Raw genomic sequence first — 6,004 nt, forward strand, 5'->3', positions numbered from 1 at the left:
GGATTGTTCATATGCATGGAAATAAGGGATTGCTTTGGAACCATGGTGTAGTAGGACTACTTTTTTTTTTTGATAGGAAACGACAAAGGAATATATTGATAAAAAGGATGTACAAGAGAAGGATGAGGAATCCTCCCACCAAAGAAAAACAAAACTACAAGGAATCAAATACAAGAAAATACAAAGTATACACAAGCAAACCCTCTAGGTTAGACTAACCCATTGGGATTACACACCGCTAAGCAATCAAGTTGTAACACGTTAAGGGGAATCCCCTTAAAAACCTTAGAACAAAAAGCCCAAAGAGAAGCAAGGAAATAAATAGAATCCCAAAGGTTCTCTGAATTCCTTGCTTTATCCTAAAAAATCCTTGCATTTCTTTCCGGCCACACCACCCCAAATTAAAGCGATGCATGCAGCTTGCCATAAAACAATTCATCTCTTAGAAGATCCAAAACCGTTAAAATTGGTAGATAGCATGTCAAAGAAGCTCTTTGGGGGAACCCAATCCATCTTTGCTAACTGAAATAATCTGTGCCACAACCTTGTCGTCAGAGAGCAATGGAGAAAAAGATGATCTACTGTTTCTGCATTCTTGATGCACAACTTACAAATGTTGGTGAATACCAATGACTTGCTACAATTGAGGAGACCCCACAAAGCTATTAGCCCTGACATATGTAAGTTGTGTATGGAACAAGGAGAATCAGCAGATCATCTCTTTCTCATTGTTCAGTGACGTTGGTTGTGCACAGACTTTTTCAGCTAGCCAAGATGGATTGGTTCTCGAAAAGCATTCAGACATGATGTTCATCAATTACAAAGGATCGCAAGTCCAAGAGAGGGGTATTGCTATGGCAAAACGCGAGTATAGCGTTAATCTGGGTTGTGTGGCGGGAAAGAAATGCTAGGATATTTGAGGACAAGGCTAGGAATTCAGGGAATCTTTGGGATTCCATTCATTTCCTTGCGTCCTTTTGGCTTTTGTTCAGCGGTTTTAAGGCACCCCTTAACGTATTACTACTTGATTGGCTATCAGTGTGTAGTTCCAATAGTTCCAATGGGACGGCCTAGTGTATTGTTATTTTTTCATGTTGTTTAGTTTTTTTGAGGGAGGATTCCTCATCCTCCTTGTGTACTTCTTTTTTTATTAATATATTCTTGTGTGGTTTCCTATCAAAAAAAAAAACTTACAAATGTTGGGACTAAGTGCTTTGTAAGGTCTTCTCAACTATGGCAAGTCATTAGCATTTACCTTTTTGTGTACCACTAACTAGAGAAAGGACTTGACTTTGAAAGGGACTTGAGAATTCCAGACGAACTTAGTAGGGAAAACTGGAGGCAAACCAGAAGATTTGGATAAGGTAAGAAAGAAAGATTTGACTGTAAAAAGTCCTGAAGGAAATAAAGGCCAGGATCTCATATCTGAAACCGAAGGTGATAAATGTAGACGATCAAGAGACCGCATGAGACCTTCTAAATCTTTTATCTCAGAATCAGAAAGGTTACGACGAAAGTTAAAGTTCCAAAGGAAGGGGCGAGTAGAGTTGAGAATTGAAGAAATAAGAGTATTTTTATCCGTGACTACTCTAAGTATTCTTGGATATTGGACCCCCAAAGGTTGGTCCCCCCACCACAAGTCTTCCCAGAACCGAATTCTTTCCCCATCCCCTACCACAAACTGAGTAAACTTGGAAAACTCTTGGGAGACTTGTGCAATAGCCTTCCAAGGACAACGATGTGACCATCTGACTATAGTGTTGGCATCCCAACCATTAGAGTGTGATCCATAAATGCTTAAAATGACCTGATGCCACAAAGTTGAACCTTTCCTAGGATATCTCCACAACCATTTCCCTAAAAGAGCAAAATTCCTTATAGAAATCTTTCCAAATCCCAATCCCCCTTTTGCCTTCGGATTACACACTACATCCTAGCTAACCAGATGATCTCTTTTGTCTTCCCCAACCCCTGACCATAAAAAATCTCTTTGTAATCTCTCAATTTTTGCTGCCATTGAGGCGGGAATCTTAAACAAGGAGAGGAAGTAACAGGGCATATGGGTGAGACAAGATTGAGTGAGAGTTATCCTGCCTCCAAAAGATAAATACGCCTTTTGCCACCCATCTAATCTTCTCGAGATCCTCTCAATCACAGGATCCCAAAAGCCACAAGCCTTGGGATTCCCTCCCAGAGGAAGACCCAGGTAGAGTATAGGCCACCCTGAAGCCTTGCAATTGAGCAACTCGGCCAACCTAGAGAGATGATTTTGTTCAAGATTAATGCCATAAATATTACTTTTGTCAAGGTTAACCTTCAGCCCAGAAATATGCCCTAACACTAACAAAACACTCTTGAGGGTCAGCATATCCTCTTTTTGAGTGTTTGAAAAGAAAATGGTATCATCTGCAAATTGTAAATGGGACACCCTTGTTCTGTTCTTACCCACCCTGAAACCCTCAAAGACATTTATTTCCTCTGCTCTCAATAACATGCTGCTCAATACATTTACAACTAAAGTGAACAAAAAAGGGGATAAAGGGTCTCCTTGTCTTAAACCTCTAGATGCCTTAACCCACCCTTTAGCGTTTCCATTCACTAGGACTGCAAAAGATACCGAGGACAAACAACCTCTCATCCATTTCCTCCATCTAGGACTAAACCCCTTCTTCTCCAACACATGATCCAAAAAGTCCCAACTCACATGGTCATAAGCTTTTTCAAAGTCAATTTTGAAGACAACTTCTTTCTCCCCTGATCGTCTTTTCTCATCCACTATCTCATTGGCTATGAGAATTGCATCCAAAATTTGTCTCCTTTGAACAAAAGCTCCTTGAGAAGAATGGATAGTTTATGAAGTACCCCTCTTAGACGCCTTGCTAACACTTTGGCTATTATCTTGTAAAGACTAGTGATCAAGCTAATAGGTCAATAGTCTGAGATTTTCTTTGACATGCTTTTTTTGGGTATCAACACTATGAAGGAAGCATTAGTGCTTTAATTGATAAATCCCGCTCCTGTGAAACTCTGCAAACACTCTCACTAGATCCTCCTTGATCACATCCCAACAATCTTGAAACACTGCAATGGTAAAGCCATCAGGCCCCAGTGCCTTATCCCTATCCAACTTAAAAATTGCCTTAGAAATCTCTTCTTCAATAAAAAGGGATTCCAACCTAGACGCACTCTCTCCAAATATAAAGGACCAATCTAAGCCTTCAACTCTCCAAGACTCTTCAAAAGGGCTCGCGTAGAGCTTTTCAAAATACCTTAAGATTTCCTATTTGATGCTCTTTGAATTATTCAACACTAGACCTCTTTCATTCCCTAACACCTTGATATATTTCCTATTTCGCCTGCCATTAGCCACTTTATGAAAAAATTTTGAGTTACAATCCCCTTCCTTAACCCATTTCACCCTAGCTTTTTGTCTTCAATGTATTTCTTCCCTTAAAATCAACTCCTCTAACTCCCCTTTTCTTAAAGCTCTCTGGACTAAAAGTTCAAGGGAGAGAACCCCTTCTTGCTCCATGGTATCAAAGTTAGCTAAATCAAACATGATACTTTTTTTCCTTTCATTTAGCTCTCCAAAAGAAGCCTTATTCCACTCTTTCAATTTGGCCTTAACAAATTGTAATTTCCTCATGAATTTGTTACCTTCCCACCCATTTCCTTGAAACTCTCTCCACCAACTTCCAAAGCGCTCCTTAAAACTAGGATGTTGCAACCACAGATTCTCAAACCTAAATGGTGTTGGGCCCCACTTGAACGGATTGGTTTCTAAGACTATCGACCAATGATCCGATGTCCATCTAGGAAGAACTTCTTGAAGACTTTGAGGAAATAATTGTTCCCACTCATTTGAGTAAAGAAAACGATCTAATCTCTTGCATACGGGATACTCTTGCATGTTTGACCAAGTGAATGGTGCGCTCCTTAAAGGTGAATCTATTAATTCACATTCTCTTATAAAATCATCAAAGTCCTTCATGCTTGGGGTTAAACTAGAACCTCCCAATTTTTTGAACTTCTCCTTATGACATTAAAATCGCTGCCCACACCAACACAGGGAAGAAAGTCCAAAATGTTTGAAAGCTCCACCCAAAAATCCTTCCTAAGTACTGTGCTGTTTGGGCCATAAACTGCGGATAATCATAACGGTTCGCATCTATCCAATGTGAACTTGATTGAGACCAAAAATGAACCTATTACCACCTCCTCACTACGTAGTTTTTTAGAGTCCCAAATAATCAAAATCCCGCCCGAAGCCCCGCACGCCGGAAGGTCTGCCAATTTCTTATTTCTAACTGTCCAAACACTACCCACAAACCTTTTGTCACACTCTGCCTTTTTTGTTTCCTGAATCATCACTACATTTGGCTTTTTTGATCTCAGAAAATCTTTAACCACCCTTCACTTTCTCCTTGAACCCAAACCCTTGGTATTCCAACTAATTATCTTCATGGATTAAACTCACAGACTCTAATCCTCCAATCCAATTTCAACAGGTCTCACAAACTTATGGAGCATTTGCTCTTCCTCCTGGAATATACCTTAATATCCAGAGACTTTAAAACCTCACGCACTTTTGCCATTTTCCTGGGGGACAGTCCTACAATTTGGAACTCACCTAATGGGGAGCCTGCAGTAACACCTTGGCTAACTGTAACCAGGTTGGAGGCCTTATTAGGCGAAATTGGTTTGGGCAAAAATGGGTTAACACTCTCGGTCATCTGGTAAGGATAAGCAGGCTGGATCACCTCCATTACAAGATTAGGGATGCTAATAGAAGATTGACCTACAGAACCATCGTCGTCTTTTTGGAAAAAAATTCAAAGATTGCTCGATTTTCCATAGGAAACTGAGACTGAAAGGTCGAACTGGGAAGATTGGGAACAGAAGGACTCGGAAAGGAAGAAGTCAAACCATAATAAGGGGTATAGAAGACGAGGGTGACTGAATAGGTGAAGACGGGATTACCTCCAAATTTTTCGCGACCAACAATCCACAATTCCCCATAAAGTTAAGCCCTTTACCATTGATTTCAGGCGTAGAGGGCAAAATCATGACTGTTGAGCCACGAAGATTGGACCCCACTCGGCCCAAAAATCCTCCCTTGTCTTCGTTGGAGGAAAATTTGTTCAGAGCCACTTCGTTTCTTGACGACGAAGCCCCTTTCCCCAAACAATTCTTCCGAAACCTTGGAAATTGACGAGAAAAGAGAGGACTCGCACTAGATCCTCGATTCGCCTGAAAATCGGCCACAGAAGCCTCTTCCTTTGGGTCCTCTTCGCTGTTTGCCTGATTCTTCCCGTGCAATAGAGGCTTGCTGCGACATTGAAGACCTTGTCGGCTCTTAGAGCTTGGAGGAAAAAGGGTAGACCACAACTTCTTTGAACCGAACATCACCTTCTTCTTCGCGGAACTACTCGACTGAACCTCAAGAAATACATAAGTTGTTTGTAATATGTGGGGGTGGGCAAAATTGTATAATGGTGCGGAGCCTCGTTCCCTTATAGGTTTCCTGGAGTGGATAGCCTCCAGTTAAGGGCTGGTGGGTTTTTGTTGTTTTTTGGTCTTTTTGTTGTGAGGCCTTCGTCGCCTTGTATACTCCCTGTATGCTATGCGGCGCTTTGCCTTTTGCTAATATATGTGTGTTTACTTATCAAAAAAAGAAAAAGAAATACATAAGTTGTTTTCTCCTTTCCCGCTGCAGAAGGATCTTCTTCCTTTCGTAATGACACCATCGTCTCATCTGGGTTTTTTCCTCCTAGGCTTAGGCCCAACCCCGTCGGCCTTTGGAATTGCAGCCCACTTTTGCATATTTTGGACCAGTCTTAGACAATGAATGGGCTTCCTCTTGTAGGCCCGATAGCCCTCAATAGCGGAGGCCTCGTCCCCTCTGGCCCTAACTCCTCCCGCTTCCTTAGTCCCAACAAGCCCATCGTCCGTTTTATTTGAATTCATATTGGGCAGCGATGGAATCTAACCACCCTTACCACGT

The sequence above is a fragment of the Vitis riparia genome, chromosome 3 (genome assembly GCF_004353265.1).
Source record: "Vitis riparia cultivar Riparia Gloire de Montpellier isolate 1030 chromosome 3, EGFV_Vit.rip_1.0, whole genome shotgun sequence".
NCBI lineage: Eukaryota > Viridiplantae > Streptophyta > Magnoliopsida > Vitales > Vitaceae > Vitis > Vitis riparia.